This window comes from Engystomops pustulosus, chromosome 1 (genome assembly GCF_040894005.1).
Source record: "Engystomops pustulosus chromosome 1, aEngPut4.maternal, whole genome shotgun sequence".
NCBI lineage: Eukaryota > Metazoa > Chordata > Amphibia > Anura > Leptodactylidae > Engystomops > Engystomops pustulosus.
In genome coordinates, this window is record NC_092411.1 from 136,052,553 (window position 1) to 136,071,420 (window position 18,868).

Here is an 18,868-nt window from a genome sequence, read left to right on the forward strand (position 1 = left end):
CAAGGATCTAACTGGTGCATTAATCTTGCAAGACACATAAATATAACTTCTGGAGTTCATTTCATGATTATTATGATAAGTTTCGAATAGCATGTATCTTGGCATATGTTTCATGTAGAGATGTCATGTTTATTAAGAGGGGAAACAATGGGGGTCATTTACTAAGGGCCCGAATCGCGTTTTTCCGACGTGTTTCCCGAATATTACCGTTTTTCCCTGAATTGCCCCGGGTTTTTGGTGCACGCGATCGGATTGTGGCGCATCAGCGCCAGCATGCACGTGATGGAAATCGGGATGCGTGGCCATCGAAAAACCTGACGGATTCGAAAAAATCGCTGTATTTTTTTTAAAAAAATGTGCCGCTTGACACGCACTTACAAAAAATTGCGTGGTGCTGCACCTTCCCTCTTATGAGCTGTCCTTAACGGTCCTAGATGGATCCAGCAAACATCCACTATTCAATAATCCAGTAGAAGAAACTCTTTTGTGATCGGAGCTCAAAAACGAAAAAGACGATCCATGTAGGTTTCCTCCTTATTTGTGCACCAAACACAAGGGATCACTTTCAGGGATAAGTCACCGTTCAGACCAGAAACCGTCAATATTTTCACTCCTGTCCTAGTCTCCTCCACTCACTGCATATAAGAGACATATCCAGACATAGTGTAGACAGTTTCAAACTTTTAAAACTTTTATTTCCAGTTCTACTCACATATGTAGATAAAAAATGCGCATATCACAAATCACTCCACGAGGACGCCAATCCTTGCCCGACCCAGGGTTTCGCCTCTGTGCTTCTTCTGGGGCATGATTAGCGTCCGTCCTCTAGACACGCACTTACTTGCACCCAGCCTAGCTTGGCGAATTCCGGCGGACCTTGGCGGACTTCAACGCAGCAGCGACACCTGGTGGACATCGGCCGCACTACCTTAGTGAAACGCCGGAAGACACGAATCAGCGTCGGGTAAGTAAATCTGCCCCAATATCTGTTAATATTAAATGGTTTTTCAGGATAATTATAGTGATCAGTTCGTGCCGCCATCAGAAAGATACTGGCTCTACTGCCATGAGGAGTGGGCCATATGAAGGTGCTGTGGTCCAGTGGCTTAGTACTAAATGGGGGACATGTATCATAGGTTTTTTTTTCTTTTGTGTATTTTTGAGACATTTGGAAGGTCTTTTTTGTGCCTTCTTTTTATACATGTTCAGTTTTTCCTATCCTTGCAGGGGCAACATTTTGGCCTCTTTTTGATACTTTTTGTTGCAAATGTCTCAAATCCACATGGACACAAGCCATGTGAGGGGGTTATATGCAGGAGTGGACAGTACTGTGAGTTTTGCATTTTGGATTTGAGGCCGTGTTCTGCATTTTTAAGCACTTTAGTCACACCCCAGGGAGATGACGACACATGAGGCTGTGGATACACATGGTCTTAACAAATGTGTTTTCAAATGTATCACAATAACTGAGAAGAGGAGATGTTCCTAATAACATTCCAGTCAACATGGTGTTTACAAAATACATGTATAAACATGAATGGGATCATAGTGTTAACACATGTGTTTGTCAACATGTGTATTAACATTTGTGTTAACGCTGCATTAATTCATGTATTTTTTAAATGTTAACAGCAATGTAATTATGCAAATTTCCTCTTAACTGTTTTGATGTGTTTGAAAATGCAAGTGTTAATGTAATGTGTGACTTCACCCTTAGAAGTAACCAATACATTTCCTAAAAATGCAAAAATTCATGAATAAAAAAAAAAAGTCCTAACTTTCAATGGCCAACAGGTTAAGGTGCAAAATTGTAAACATTTAAAGTATGTGAAATAATTCCAATTTACATGTTAAAACAGAGTCCATGAAAAAAAAAAAACTTTCCTTTGCACCTGCCCTGGACCAGTCAAGCAAAAAAAGTGATACATAAGTGAAGTCGCACAAAACATCTGGAAAACAAAGATACATAAGGCACACTGCACAAGGTGTAGACCAAGGCGTACGGCAGCAAAAGTTGCAGAGAAAAGTCACAAGAATGATAAAAATTGCAAAAATTAGACAATTTGACCAGCCAAAATAAAGATACATGACCCCAATGTTGCCAAAACAGGCCACTTGAGTCCTAAGCAATTTGTGACAACCAATTGTACCACCATCTGTAAGATACCAGTAAAAAAAATTATGATAGCAAGAAGACATGGTCATTTGTCTGTACGTAATGTAATGTTATTGTGGCATCATAATGTCATGACAAGGCACACAATACAGGAGTGCCGGGAGCTAAGTAATTGTGAATTTTTCTCTTGTGTCACAATAATGCTGCATTTATGTAGAATTTTGATCATTAGCAACTTTGCCATAACGATGTTTCAAGCAGGATGTTATCTCAAAAGCAACGTACCGACTATAACTTTTACTATCATCATTAAAAATGTATTTTTTTACCACATGTTGAAGGAGTCAATAATAAACCATATCTTTACTCTAAAGGTCGTTAACTAGAAATAGTCTTCTCATGTCAGATGTGGAGTCTCAGGATCTATAGCCACTTTAGGGAATTAGGAGGGGCCCTTTGGTCATTATGAACTGGTGCTAAGTTGTCCCTATGATCCCATCAAGCTCCCGTCTTATTAAGGACAGTACCCATGTTGTCCCTTTACAAGATCCTTCAAAATACAGAAATGTTAAAAGCAGCTCATCCAACCATTATAGCATACATAGTCCAATAAGGTCCAAGCATGGAAGTCTTCAGTTCAGAAGCAACCGAAAAAGCATCTTGGTTCTCAGGTGTCTGTATGTTACAATTAAAAATGGTGGCGGCTTTATTTATGCAGTGTGCACAATCATCTATATTATCCATACATGCTGCACCTTTTACTGATTGTGTATCCATGTCCATAATGGGTTTGATAACGGCCGTCAGTCTGGGTGTCTATGATGATAGAAAAACCTTTGGAGAACAAATAAAGTTTATTTATACAGACATTAAAACAAGGCTGGTACATGGATACAACGTGACACGCTGCCAACACATAAAAAAGGAGAGAGTGCACACACACTTACACAGGCCCCCTGAGGAAGCGGTGGCACGCGAAACGCGCGTCGGGGTTTTCCATTCTACATACCATATATACCATGGGTAAGCAAACTTACTTTTGATTTCTTCTTTTTTTGACATATAATCATTATGACTGGATACCTTCACTATACCCATTTGTATATATAGACTCCCCTTTTTTTTCATGCATGGGCACTTTCTTATCTTGGGTTGAGCGATATTTTACATTGGCAATCTTTTTGCACCTGACATAATACTGGCAGTTATCGCAGTGTATATACAACATGTGTCTCATGTAATTACAAATATTGGTATTGTAGTAATGGCCTTTTGTGGACCTTCAAGAACGATCTAAACTATTTGTAGATATTCACAAATGTTGTAAATTGTTTGTCTATTTTTTAACTAATCCTTAATAAAGAATGGAATATTTTAAGGAACCTCTTTGTAGGATTCGATGTGTAAGAACCATTGTTCACTCTCGTGCTTTTTTCGGATTGAGAATCAGATAAGAACGCAGCATTGGCCTGAACGTTTCGGAAAACCTTCCTTTGCTTATTCGTCTTAACTTATAATAATGACAATATATATTTTTCTACACTGTGTGGGGAGTCTCTACAGTTATGAGGATTTATAAGTGCTATCCTCTTATTAATTCAGGTGTGTCACTTGTGCAAGAATTTAATCCCACAACAGCCAAGAGCTATAACCTGCTCTACCAAAAATTGCCAAAATGCTGGCATGTAAGGCCTGATATATCAGTTCCTGCAATCATGGTTACCTGCAATCATCCCAAATCCCCTCCTCTTCTTGAGTGACCCCATACTGAGTATTCATTTTGGACCTATCTTTATCTTTGTCTAAACTACGATCCTAAAACCATAAACTTGACCAGAGATTATCCCCTTGGCTATCAACATTTTTTTTTACAGAATTTTCTAAAACTGTTTTCATTTATATTATTATTGGGGTAATCTGTAGAAAAGAGGTAAAATGTCTTCATAGATTCTCCAGATTATTTCTATTATACATGGCATATAGCTACATGCTGTGTTAGACGGAAGGAATATTCGAATGTTTCTTTTCTCACTTTGGCTGTGTGGACATAATTATAGCAAGTATTGATTTAGAATATTTCAACCACTTCTGAAATTGAATTTGTATGCCTTACATGCCTTTTAAATACAAAGCTTATTTAATAATTTAGTGCACACCGCTCAGACATTAACATGCATAAATAAAATATAAGTGATACATAAGCTTAGTATGGTTAGACATAAGAACTGATATGACCCACTCGACTTGGCATATGATCCAAGAGAGTTCCCTGCTCCTAATCTCCCTCCCCAGATATATATGCTCAAATATTTTCTATATTGATCGTTGCTGTCATAAAAAATGATAGCGTGCAAACGTTAAAGGTTAATGCTGCTTAAAGTAATATTAACATTTACGCAAGGTACTACTGTCTAGTGTGCTGCTCTCAGAAAGTGCTGCTAGGCAACAATGACACTCCCTATCTTTTGAGGAGGAGTTTCCTCACGACTGGGAGCAGAAACTATCAAAAATGGGAATTGCATCAAATCTATAAAGCAACATTATATAATAGTACAGAAAGGTGCAATTATTTTTGAGTACATGGCGGTGGCACAATTTATTATTTTTTACAGTAAGATGTCTATTTATTTTTACCTGTTAAATGTTCTTTTGAGTGCATAAACGCATATTGTATCTGCTTAGTCTAAACCACCAAATGTATTCAATTGTGCACCACACAGCTGAATATCTAATTTACATGCAATCATGTATTAACCGGTTCACGTGTACGGTGCAGAGATACAGGGGCTCACAAGGTGAGCCCTCTTCATACAGAGGTGGGTATTGCTGCGCATTGCAACAAACTCCCACCACTAATACCCTCTATTGGTGCTAGCACCGATCGTTGTTATTAACCCTGCCGATGTTGCCAGAGGAGTCGTTGGCGGTATCTAGAAGATTGCGGCGGGTGGGCGCCCCTTTCTTTGTTCCAATTGCCGCTCCCTGGAACATCATTGGGGAGCAACTTTTTAAATTTAAATCATCCCCCTTTCCCTAGAACTGATTAAAAACGTAAGGAACAGTAAAAATCACAAAGAAATTAGGTATTGCCGGCATCTCAAAATTCCCATAATGGTAAATAGCGCTCAAATGTCCAAACAGCTAGTTTTACATCATTTTACATCACATAAAAAATGTAATAAAAAGTGATTGAAAGTTTGCTACCTCAAAATGGTAGCAATGAAAACGTTGACTCATTTCACAATATATGACTTTTCTCACAGCTCCGTACACCATAGTATGAAAAAGTTAATAGCGAAAGTTAATGTTTTTTCGTACACATTCGTTTAATTTTTGAAAATGTATTAAAACACAATGAGACCTATATACATTTGGTATCAACGTGATCGTACTGAACCAAAGAATAAAGCAGAGGTGTTATTTGGAGTGCACAGTGAAAGTTGAAAAAACTGCGCCCACAACAGTGGCGCAAATACGTTTTTTTTTTTGCCAATTTCACTACATTTGGAATTTATTTACAGCTTTCCAGTACACGGCATAGAATAATAAATAACATCACTGAGAAGTAAAATTTGTTACACCAAAGATAAGCCCTCACACAGCTCTGTACACAAAAAATGGAAAAGTTATAGATTTTTGAAGGTGGAGAGCAAAAAATGAGCAAAAAAATAAAACCTTGAAACCTACCACTTCGCATAGGGCTTCTAAGCAGCAAATGCCGTGCACCAGGTCACCCAGTGTGCCGGCGCTTATCTTCATTATGTTCTTAAATGGTTTTAAAGCATTTAAACGCTTTATTAATCTTTATATCCGAAGCTTCCCCTGAGCTGGTGCACGCTGCTTAGAAGCTGCTTAGAAGCCCTATCCGAAGTGGTGGGTTTCCTTTAAGGGGTTAAACAATGGCAGGCAATTCATGTTTTTTTGTGGTGGCAACTAAAATGAAAATCTTGAGCATTTTGTTTTTGCTGACTTCATTTGGCAAATCTATAGAACTCAAGATGCATCGGTCAATGGGTGTCATACAAACTGTTGGAACTCTAACAGCCAATGAAAGCTGTGATCCATTGTTTAGCAACCCAGCATTGGCAGATTGAAGGATATCTAGTTATCTACAGCGCAGATCTAGCCATTCAAAGGTTAGGAGCTTGATGTGCCACCACTATTTAAATAGCCCCTGGGCCAGCAATAACACGTCATGAGCCTGTTCATTCATAAGAGTCTAAAGAGATGGAGGCAGTGCCTGGGAATACACACAGGAAAACTAGCAGAGAGTGGGAGTGACATAGGTGGGACTGGCATTGAGAGTGAGAAGCATTCAGCACTCTGCTTTCCACACACCCCAGAAATTACAGCACAGGCCGTCTCTGTGCTATCATCCCACACTCCTTAATCCCAGCCCTGGAGTTGGCAGCACAATCTCTACTGAATCTGGAGTTCAAGTCATTTCTTTTTCACAAATAAAGAAGAAAAGACAAAGAAGAAAGAATTTGGGGCTCATCTTCTGCTTCACCCCTCCTGTCCAGATACTCAGTTACACTAAGCAGTAATATTTCTATTAAGTAGTGACCTAGAATTTAGAGAATTAACACTCCTATTAACTATTCTCTTCTCGTTCGACTCTTCTGCATGCCCTACAATGATATTCCAAGGAGTTTGTGGATCTGTTTCACAGTGACGGAATTGGGAGACAGTTTGTCTGGAGGGACTTGGAGAAGGGGAAAATAAAAGATCTTCTGAGGTTTTACTTTCTGGCTTCAGTCCTGGGTTGAAATATTGCAACGTGGATCACTAAGAAGAGAGCTAGAACAGGTAAAACCATTAACTTTAGTGCACAACTTAATGCTATATGTCACATTAGTTATTCCAAAAAGTTTTGAGCTTGCTAACACTTTATAGATGTGGGATTGTGTTTTGATGTTGTCCAGTCCTTCATTATCATATGTATGTATTTGTCTGCATCTCATGAAGATAAAGCAAGAGTAAAAATTATGACTTTAATAAATCACTTCAATGTCACTGTTAAATATGTGATATAGTAAGATGACTTTGACTATAAGTTGATATATATTATTGTGCAAGTGACGAAAAGTCAATGTATAATGGTAATGTAATCGACCTTTGACAAATCTGCATTATATATTGTAATATTGGTGCCAAAAATGTAACAACTACAATTCTAGATGAATTAACCATGTTAGATGAATTGCTATTAGGTTTATGGCCAGTTTGAAGCTCACAGGGCTAGGGCTAGGATGCCCTTCTGAATGCTGACAACTGGATCAAGTTGCTTCAATAAAAACATCATGGGAAAGATTTTCTCCTCACTGATATTTTAGTTTTTATGATTGCGTTATTGCATTTGCTATGTTTCTAGGTTTCTCTTAGCTATAGATGGACGTCAGAGGTCTTATCATACCTGTTCTGCAAATGTTTTCAGAATATTTAATATTAAGAACAATGATACACAATTGATCAATAATAGTAATACATGTAAAAAAAAAATTCCAAGATGCTCACATTTTTTAGTGTCTTACTCCTAGAAGAATATAAAGAATCCAGTGATTCTGGTGAATTTATACAACCATGTTATAGAGCTATACTTAATAACTATTAGCTGGATTTCCAAAATGAGCTTTTAAAAGCTGGTTGAATGAAGTTGGGTTGAGTTTACTAAAAAGGTATTTTTAACAGCCAAACTTTTGAGGGTATTTAAGGAGAGAGTTGAAAAAATTGTTCTGTATAGCAACTTCTAGGTTCCTTCTCCTTGGCTGTGATTTAGTTCTTATGTGTTCAGTGTGTTGACTTTGATGTAGGATGGTCTTTGATGTCTGTCTGCTGCATCTTGAACAATTTTATTTGCGTCTCTCCGCAGTTTGAATAGAGGCGACCTCATGCTTCACCACACGTTCATTGCCTGAGCTTTGTAGTGGTTGTGTGTTTCCCACTACTACTTAACCATCTCCTTCCAGATGTGTGTGAAGGCTGTTACTATTGGTGCCACCTACTTGCCAATGAAAAACCTGCAGCTATTCATTCTACTTCTCTGGATATTCACTTTGTTTGACTAGAATATCTATAGTTAATCCATTTTCATTGTCTGAACTATGTATGGTCTCATGAAAGACAAAAAGAGGTGATATAAATATTTACATAAAATCATCCTAGCTTCACATTGGCTAAAGACCACCTGGAAATTCACCACAAGCACAATCCGACAAGAGGCATCATTCTCTTAAAGTAGGTGTGGTTTAAAGGCGTATTCTCATCTGGACATTCACATTCAGTTTGATTAATCTGCCATATATAAACATTTCTTCAATTAGATGTATTTACCTGTGTGAAGATAATTTCTCATTAATGTAGTCATATGGTCCCTTAAAAACAAGAGTGTGTCCTTGGATACGGCCACCTCTGCTGGAGGGATTGCACAAAGAAACAAAAAGGGCTTTGTATATAAAATGTCCAGGAGTTACTGCAGGTCCCGCAGCCATCCTGTGGTAATGATTGCTAAATCCAGGTGGTCAGACAGGGCTCGATAATGTTGCCAAAATGTGAGGTGGTCATATCCAAGGAAGCTATCTCGTTTCTAAGGGACAACATGGCTACATTTATGAGAAATTATCTTCACACAGGAACTTTTTTTTAAATTACATCCAATAGAAGAAATCCTTATATATGGCAAATGAATTAAATTAAATGGGAATGCCCAGATGTTAATACCCCTTTAAGGGGACTTTCAAGTTTATTGCATTTTGTTATGAAAGATTGTCTAAATGCTAAAAAGGATAAAACCTCTGCTTGCTGTTACTGTATGGAAAACTGATTTTGTTGTTCCTGTCTTCTTAAATATATCAGAACTGAACTCAGATGTCTAACAGCCTGGATGCTGCTGATGAATGTAGGAATGTGCTATTTAGACACATGCCTAGGGTCTCTGAGTCTCTGCACTGGGAAAAGCCCAGGTTTAGTCCTGCTTGCACCTGTTAGTTGTACAAATTCAGCCAAATTTTTATTTTAGTTGAAATATTAAAACACATTTAAAGGTGTTTCCAGCCCCTTATGGAAATTTGATACGTATTGAGGAAGGTCCAACGCCCTCCTCTGAGGGTCCACTGATTGGCTAATGACCACAAATCTGCATTAGTAGCAAAACCTGATTGTACGTCCAGGCAGCCTCTTTAAGGTTCTTTATTCACTGTGTCAAATATAGTAACTGGCATACAGGCAGTCCCCTACTTAAGAACACCCAACTTACAGAAGACCCCTAGTTACAAACGGACCTCTGGGTGTTGGTAATTCACTGTACTTTAGTCCCAGGCTACAATGAACTTCTGTATGTTATCAATTAAGCTTTAGTGTTAATCCTGGTTCTTATGACAATCCAACATTTTTAAAATCTAATTGTCACAGAGACCAAAAGAATTTTGTCTGGGGTTCCAATTATAAAATCTACAGTTCTGACTTACATACAAACTCAACTTAAGAACAAACCTACAGAATCTTCTACATAAAATAATAAAACCACTTTCCCACATTTATTATTTAAATATGAAGAATGTGGATACGATTGTTTGTTAACAACCTTTTTAGTTTTTGCGTTTTCATTTTTCATTCCCCATCTTCAAACATCCATCCCCCTGTATGAGAGCTTGTTTTTTTGTTATAAATTGCACTAAATAGTGACGGTATTTAATATTCCTGCCATGCAGGTAAAAATTCCAAATGCAGTGAAAAATGCATTTGTGCCGTTTTCTTGTGGGCTAGGATTTTACGCCTGTCATTGTGCGCCCCAGATGACATGTCTACTTCATTCTTTGGGTCAGTGCGATCATGGGGATACCAAATTTGTATAAGTTTTATAATGTTTCATACATTTATGCCACTTTTTTGTCATTTTGAAAAATTTTTAAAAATTCTATAAAAAGTGATCATAAGACTGTATAGTCCTCAAAACAGAAGCATTGCAATGTCATCAAAAGTTGCAAAAAATTACACCACCCACAGCTTCGTACATTAAAGTATGAAAACGCTATTAGTGCCAGAATATGGCAAAATGAAGATTATTTTTTCTACAGGATGTTTTAATTTTTGTAAATGTATGAAACATTATAAAACCTATATAAATTTGGTATCGCCATGATTGCACCGACCCAAAATGATTTTTTTTTAAATTTTGTTTATTTATTTTTTACTATTTCAAACCCCCTAGGGTACTTTAATCCTATGTTGTCTGATTGATCCTACTATATACTGCCATATTACAGTATGGCATTATATGGGGATTTACCACGTAATTTATTGCAATGTGCAAAATCGCACAATGTAATGAATGTGTTAGAACAAGACAGCCTTGGGTCTTCGTATGATATGCTGCAAACACACTCTTGTATGGAGTGGGTTCAGCCAGTGAGCCCTCTCCATACAGCAGCAACTGATGTACTATTACGTCACATGTCGCTAAGCGGCTAGAGTTCTGGAGTAGTTTGAGCAAAGAGGACAAATGTTACCCAAACCTGCTCCATATGACTATAGCCCTGGGTGGTCAAACCCCTGCCCAATGGTAAAAATTGGCCTAGAAACTGTACATAGGTTTATCTGCCTTAGAGAACTTATAGTTAAAGAGGACCTTTCACCACCCCTAACATCCTAAAGTGAACATACCACCATGTAGGCACTTGCATCCCGATTCAGGGGCACTTAGAATTTTCCTCCTAGCCCCCAGATTTCCTGAGATATGAGCCCCGGGATCTGACTATTCACTGTGCTGCAGCATGGGTGGGAGGTGACATTATGCTAACATCCTCTGACACCATCCAATCAGCGGCAAAGGGTGTCAGAGAAGCCTTTCTGTATATGTGAGTACACGCCTAGCGGCTGTGTGCTCCCAGCATCGCAAGAAAATGCAGTGTTCCATGTGCTGTGCGGAGACAAGCAGCTGTGCGCACCCAGAAGTGCAGACACAATAGAGGGGGCTAGGAAGAAAAGTGCCCCTGAATCAGGACGCAAGTGCCTACATGATGGTATGTTCACTTTAGGATGTTTGTGGTGGTGAAAGGTCCTCTTTAAAGGCCCCTTTGGAAATTAATGAAACCACTTACCTTCCCCATACTCCCACAGCATCCTCCCACCACTGCATCCCCTGTCTGGGACTCAGAACCCTGCTGGAGATTCTGGAAGTGTGATGACATTAATTCTAGAGGTCTAGAGTAGGTTAAGTGTAGAGTGCAAAGGCGTCCCCACTTGTTCCATCTATCCAGAACCCTAGGTGGTCAAAACCTTGTCCAATGGTAAAAACTGCCTAAATTCTGTACACAGGGTAGTGTGGCTCAATGTGGTCATTTGACTTACAGTGGGTGTAGACATAAAAGGCCCTTTTTAATGGCATTCATGAACTTTTTATTAAAATTTCCATCAGTGATTGAAAAACCATAGTTCTCTTGTTGGATCTCCATATCTAGAATTAGTTCATAGTTAAAAAAGACCTGTCAGCGTCAGTTGGTCCTTATACACTGGTGGTTTAGTGTCCCACATCAGCCTTTATGTGTAGCACTCCGGCTTCATTGAAGAACTACTCAAGCATGGGGAGCACAAGAGATGGTTCCGGAGCGCATCATCAGAATCATCTCTAGGTAAGTATAAAGTTTTATACTTGGTAAAGGACTTGGGAAAGGACGATTTTGGGAACCAAACCAGCAGTCCATAAAGACTTGTGGGTGGTTTAGGGTTCTCTTTAAGCCTGCCTGGGTACTTTTATTGCCTAATAAGATATTATCATACATACTTCTGTATGTAATGACAGTATTTCAATTGTCTGTTTTTTTTGTCCTACACCGTTTTTGGTCCTACAGATACAATGATACTGTCCCTGTTATTGATCATGTATTACCTTCATTACCTTAACGTTTGTGTTAATAGTAACTGATTATTTCATAACTCTGAGTATTTCAGTGCAAGTTATGTTTTATGTGTAGCATGATTTATAGCTCTTCTACTTTACCTCTTCTTCTCATATACAATGCCACTTTCTCAAACAATGATATCCTGTGGGCTGTATACAAGGGTGAAGGTCAAGTAGTCAGAACCTCTTTTTGGCTTAAACATCTACAATCAATTCTCCATCTGTAGTATTTTACTGCCATTAATGGGTATTTACTGATTTACGCTTCATTCCTTTCAATGTCACATTCAAGTCTTTGTGTCTGTCAAATGTGTAATCATTATTACTGTATATGTGGGAGTGTAAGCCAAGATTTTCAGCACAATATTTGTGTTGAAAAAGCCCCACTCGGCTTATACTTGGGTATATTAAAAAAAATTAGTACTCACCCTCCGATGCTGACCCCCTGTCCCCCGACATCCTCTTCTTCTAGCAGCACCACCCAGGTTTCCTGGCAGGACATGCAGGTGCACGTCAATGCATAGATTACATAGACATGGAACTGGCAGCCCGGCCAGGAACCTGAAAATGTGATTTGGGGTAAAGAGGACAACGGGGGTCACAGTCGGAGGGTGAGTACTAACTTTATTTTTTTAATGGAGCTCTCTGGTTGACCTTTTATTAATGGAGCTACTCTGCTGGACATAACATTAATGGGGGCACCCTGCTGGACATTACATTAAAGGGGGGACTCTTCTGGACATTACATTAATAGGGGGACTCTGCTGGACATTACATTAATGGAGGAACTCTGCTGGAAATTTTATTAATTGGAGGGGCTGCTGTGGACATTTCATTCATGAGGAGAGAATACTGGACATTTTAATGATGAGGGGAGACTACTGGACTCGAGTCTATATGTTTTCTCAGTTTTATTGTGGTAAAATTAGGTACCTTGGCTTATACTCGAATATATATGGTATTTATATTTTTTTGTACACAGTGGAAATTTGTGCAGTAGAAAAGTTGACAAAATCTGACATTTTAACAGCACCCAATAGACTTCTATAAGTATTATAGTCTTAGGCAGGAGTCCTCAGACTTGTAGGCACATATGAAACACTAAAGAGTAACACTTAGGTTACAAGTAGACAATGAGGGATATAACAACAGTAATTGCTCAATTTGCTGCTACAAACATGGCACAATTAATGACATGTTACTTTTAAGGTACAAAAACAAACAACAACCCGTTGTAATAGATCCCCCCTACACTTTGTTTTAGCACCTGCCCTTAATGAAAGCTTGGAGAGCTATGCACTTTGGATGCTATTAAAAAAAAAATAAAACAGAGAAAAATTAAAAATTTGTGTTTGAAATTCCTAATTCTAAGGTCTTTGAATTTCACAACATATGAAGAAATATCTCATGCAATAATCAAGAAAATATTCAGTACCACATCACACAATGACTTCCTCTGAGCCTTTTTCAGCCAGAGTCCCGAGTTACGCTTAATATGGTCTATATTATACTTTTTATGTGTACAAATGTTATAGTGTTAACAATGAAACATTAGACCTACACCATTGGTGGTGTAGTCACGCAGGGTGTTGAAAACTGGTGTAGAAGCAGTGATAAATCCACAAAAGTCAGTTAACATCTGTCTTAATGACTTCTCCAAGAGCTAATTGGTAAAAGGAATTTCAACAAGATGAAAATGTATGTTTCACAAGTGTTTGTTCATCTAATAAAGGCACACACAACCTGGTAACTAACAAAAGTATTTATCTAGAGAGGAAAACACTGGAAAATATAAACATTCCTATATAAAAGCCTGGAATAATGAAGGGTCACCTTAGGAGGTTCTGCTTTACTATACACTATTACAGAGCTACAAAAAAGGATACTACTAATTTCAAAGTCCTTTCACAGATGCCAAAAATCTATTAATCATGTAAGAAGGATTCACCAAAACATGTTCATCACCTAAGGTTCAAACTAGCAATTCAACTATAGACTACGCTGTACAAACCCCCCACACCATTTTACACATTTATTACTTTCCAGTAAAGTAACTGCAAAGAAAACTGTTTAAACAGACCAATGTGTTTGTATACTCTGTCCAGGTGACAATGTTCATATCAATATCAATATCAATGTTCATATCAATATACAGAGGTACATGTACACTCCATGTGTGGAGAGTAGTGCACGTAAAGAAAAATTCATGTCAAAATCATTCCAAAATTGTACTCCCATTCATTTCACACAACCTATTTTTATTGGATTCTGGTACTTTCGACAATGGAATCCAGCAAAAAAAAAAAACACAACAAAATATGTATCAAAATGTAATGGTCCTGTAAGTTCATAAGTGTCACCAGAATAAGAATTAAAAAAAAAACTTTTTATGTTACTGTACTTTATGTAGATATAACAATATAAAAATAGGAAATGAAAGGATAGTTATGCAATGAGTGCTAAAAAAAACTTTAAGTTCATGATAAATTACTTATTGCTCAAAACCAATGACAAAACAGATTTGGTGACTTGCAAAACGACTGGCTAGTCAGTATAAAAATAATGACAGGCTAATTGCTAAAAATGCAGTATAATATAAAAATAATTAGTGGAAAATATTTATGGGATAAATAGAATATTAAATGGTACAGCTAGGAAGTATAATTCATCTCACATATATTAATTAAATGAAAAAATAAAAAGTACCAGGTTTTGGAGGCAGAGAATAAAAAACAAAACTTTAAAATGGAAAGTAGTTAATGTGTATGGACACCGGGTCACCGTAAGATGGATTTGCTAAGAGGAGTTTACTACTTATGGATTTATAAGGCCTCAATTACCAAGGACTGAGGGAAATAATGCCAATAAATAAGTTTTAGATTTTAAAATACAGGCAGTCCCCGGGTTACATACAAGATAGGGTCTGTAGGTTTGTTCTTAAGTTGAATTTGTATTTAAGTCGGAACTGTATACTTTATAATTGTAGCCCCGGACAAATTTTTTTTTGGTCTCTGTGACAATTGGATTTTAAAAATGTTGGATTGTCATAAAATCCAGGATTAGTAATAAAGCTTCATTACAGACACCTCTGATAACTGTTATAGCTGTTTATTGTAGCCTAGGACTAAAGTACAATAAATTACCAATATCCAGAGATCCGTTTGTAACTAGGGGTCGTATGTAAGTCGAGTGTTCTTAAGTAGGGGACCGTCTGTATCCCTATATTGTAAAAAAGATTAAATGTTCCAGTACTATATGGCACATACATAAAGTTAGTACAGTGTCTCAGTTGTAAGTGGCACTGAGGTTCTAGGTTCAAATTTTTAGAGCAAAATGCTAATGGAATGTCTATGTTCCATTCAAAAAGAAAGGTCAAGTTGCACTCACCAGTGGTAAAACATATTTATTTATTTATTTCAGCTTCATTAAAAATGTCCAATAGAACATGGGAGAAAGGGACAGTGGAACTGAATAGCAGCAGTGATGATGCAGTATAGTGCCCCTATATTTTTTTGCTATCTTCCGTTGGGGCCTAGCATGGGTGTAACATCTGTGCCTGTTCCAGCTTGAGCACCATCCTCTCCTGTAGTATAACAGAAGATGGTCTGTTTTTGAACCTAGTTTTCATTCTGTTTTACACTAACCTTATTTCATCCCTGGCTGTCTTAATTGATTTCCGACCCGTCTATCTCCTGCTAACTGTGTTCTGGGCTGCCAATGGTTAAAGGAAACCTACCACATGAAATAGTAGGTGTAAGCTTCAAATTCTGTTCAGGGTGAGCTGGTGCCAGAGCTTATTTTCGTTACTGTCATAAACTGCTGTATTGCGGTTTAAACACTTTTTAATCTTTATATCTGAAGCAGCTTTGGCGCACCACGCGTCCGACCGTACGTGCGTGACGTCACTGGTCGTGCGCTTGGTGCGCCGAAGCTGCTTCAGATATAAAGATTAAAAAGCGTTTAAACCGCATTACAGCGGTTTATGGCACTAACGAAAATAAGCTCCGGCACCAGCTCACCCTGAGCTGGTGCTCGGTATTTGCAGCTTACACCTACTATTTCATGTTGTCGGTTTCCTTTAACCCCTAGGCGCACCAGGACGTTATAGTACGTCCCCGGGGCTAGATGCTTAGCGCACGGGGACGTTCTATAACGTCCTGCTTCTGGCACCGGCTCACGAACGGAGCCGGTACCAGAAGCAGCGGCTGTCAGCTGTCTAGTACAGCTGACAGCCTGCGCTAACACCCGCGATCGGAGCCGGCTCCGATCGCGGGTGTTAACCCCTTACACGCCGCGGTCAAACATGACCGCGGCGTGTAAGGGTGTAAGCGCTGTGGATCGGATCCCCCGTGCCGCTTACCGGGGGATCCGATCCTCTGCCGGGCAGCTCCGAGGACTGGCATGTGCCCCGGAGCTGCCCGGTCTCCATGGCAGCCAGACCCCTTCCGGGTCTGGCTGTAAACTGTCTGAGCATGCGCAAGCTTGCTCAGACAGTTTACACTGCTCTACAATAAAATAGTATTGTAGAGCAGTGTATTGAACTTAAACCAGTGATCAGAGCATCACTGGTTTAAGTTCAAGTATGTATAAGTAAAAATATGCAAAAACACTTAACACTACACATTATAATAAATAAAAAATAAATACATAAAAATATAAGCCCCTAAAATGTCACTTTCCCATAAAAAAACTTAATAAAGTATAAAAAACATAAAAACACAAAAAAACCCCGCATATTTGGTATTGCCGCGTCCGTAACAATCTGCATAATAAAACAGAATTGTTACTGGACCCGCACGGTAAACGCCGGAGGAAAAAAACGCAAAAAACGTTCCGAAAAAAGATAATTTTTAATTAATACCCTATAAAAAATGCTCTAAAAAGTGATTTAAAAAATGTTATGCACTACAAAATAAGCCCACTAAAAAGAACAACTGTTCTCGCAAAAAATAAGCCCCTAACAAGATTTATCTGCCAAAAAATAAAAAAGTTATGCATATGAAAAGATGGTGATGCTAAAATGAATAAGATTTTCTCCAAATTAGTTTTTATTCAGTACAATTGAATAAAATACACAAAACCCCCACATATTTGGTATCCCTGCGTCCGTAACAATCTGTATAATAAAACAGAATCGTTATTAGATCCGCAAAGTGAACCCCGTAAAAAACAACCTAAAAAAACTCTCTCTGATAAAGATTATTTTTTATTAATGCCCTTTAAAAATGCTCTAAAAAAGTGATTTTAAAAAGTTACGCAATCTAAAATAAGACCACTAAAAAGAGCTATCATTCTTGCAAAAAATAAGCCCTTAAACAGATTTTTGAGGTGAAAAATAAAAAAGTTATGCATATGTAAGTCGGTGATGCTAAAATTAACAACAATTTTGCCAAATTACTTTTTATTCAGTAAAAATGGGAAAAAATAAAAAAATATATATAAATGAAGTATTTTCATAAACGTGGCGACCCAAAGAATAAAAATAATATACTATTTTCATGGTATGGTTAACGGCCAAAAAAAAAAACACATAAAAATTTTCCTAAAAATTGATGATTTTCATTTCCTCCACCAACAAAGAGTTAATTAAATCTCACCAATTAGCTATAGATGCCCCAAAATTATGTATTAGAAAAGTGCATCTCATGTGGCAAAAGAAATAAGCCCCTATAGGTCCTCATTAAAAAAAAGAAAAAAATTATAGCCTGTACAATGTGACAGCAAATCTGCTCCGGATGGCGCCTCCTTCCCTTCTATGCCCAGCCGTGCGCCCATACAGCAGGTTACCACCACATGTAGGGTATCCGTGTACTCGGGAGAAATTGCGTATCAAACTTTGTGGAGCCTTTTTTCATTTTATCCATTACAAATGTTTAATTTTCCACCCAAAATGAGTGTATTGTGAAAAAATATTACAATTTGCAGACTCCACCTCCATTTTGTTTTAACCCCTATAAAACACGTAAAGGGTTAACAAACTTCTTAAAAGTGGTTTTTCATACGTTGAGGGGTGTAGTTTCCACAATGGGGTAATTTACGAGTCTCGCTATTATTTAGGCCTCTCAGTGTCAATTAGAAACTGTGCAGGTCCATCTAAATACAGGTTTTGGCGATTTTACAAAAAATGTGAAAAATGGCTCCCAAATTCTGAGCTTCATAACATTCTAGTAAAATATGTGGAATCTGAAAAAACCATGCCAACATAAAGCAGACATTTGGGAAATGTAAGTTATGAATTTATTTGGGTGCTATGACTTTCTGAATCAAAAGTAGAGAATTTAGAACGTTGAAAATAAAGAATTTTTCAACATTTTTGCCAAATTTTGTTTTTTTTCATAACTAAACGCAAAAGATTTCATCCAAATTTTTAAACTAATTTGAAGTACAATGTGTCACGAGAAAACAATCTCAAAATCCCCTGGATATCTCACAGCGTTCCAAAGCTATAACCACTTATAGTGACACAGGCCAGATTTGAAAAATGGGGCCGCGTCCTTTAGGCCAAAAGATGCTGTGTCCCGTAGGGGTTAAGCTAGCAGTAATGGACAAATGAATCACATTCCTTCCACGTTAGTCTGGTTTTTTTCTGGATGTCAGGGAACCGTTCTAATCATTTTCCAGGATTCAGATATCTCATAAGAGGATTGTCTGTCCACATCCTAGTTCTTTCTATAAGTCTTCTTTGGACCTTGCTAGAATTTTTAATCTTTTGACCCTTGCTTGTCTTTGGATTTGGTTTTGAGTACTTGCATTCGTCTTTGTTCTTCTATGTGTGTTTGTTATGTTTTGGTCTCTGTGTGTTCACTATGCAGGAAGGGGATGTTGACCAGTTATCACCTACGGCCTATAGTAGA

The 18,868-nt window shown here is 37.9% G+C and overlaps 1 protein-coding gene across 1 annotated transcript in view; it reads left to right on the plus strand.

The window, feature by feature from the left end:
- The first annotated feature begins 6,435 nt into the window (after positions 1–6,435).
- The window catches only part of LOC140133753 (lysophosphatidic acid receptor 1-B), a 91,452-nt gene continuing 79,019 nt past the window's right edge, over positions 6,436–18,868 (plus strand). Inside the window, exon 1 of the mRNA XM_072154335.1 lies at positions 6,436–6,925. The gene's annotated coding sequence lies outside the window, so the exon portion shown is untranslated. The remainder of the gene's footprint in view (positions 6,926–18,868) is intronic.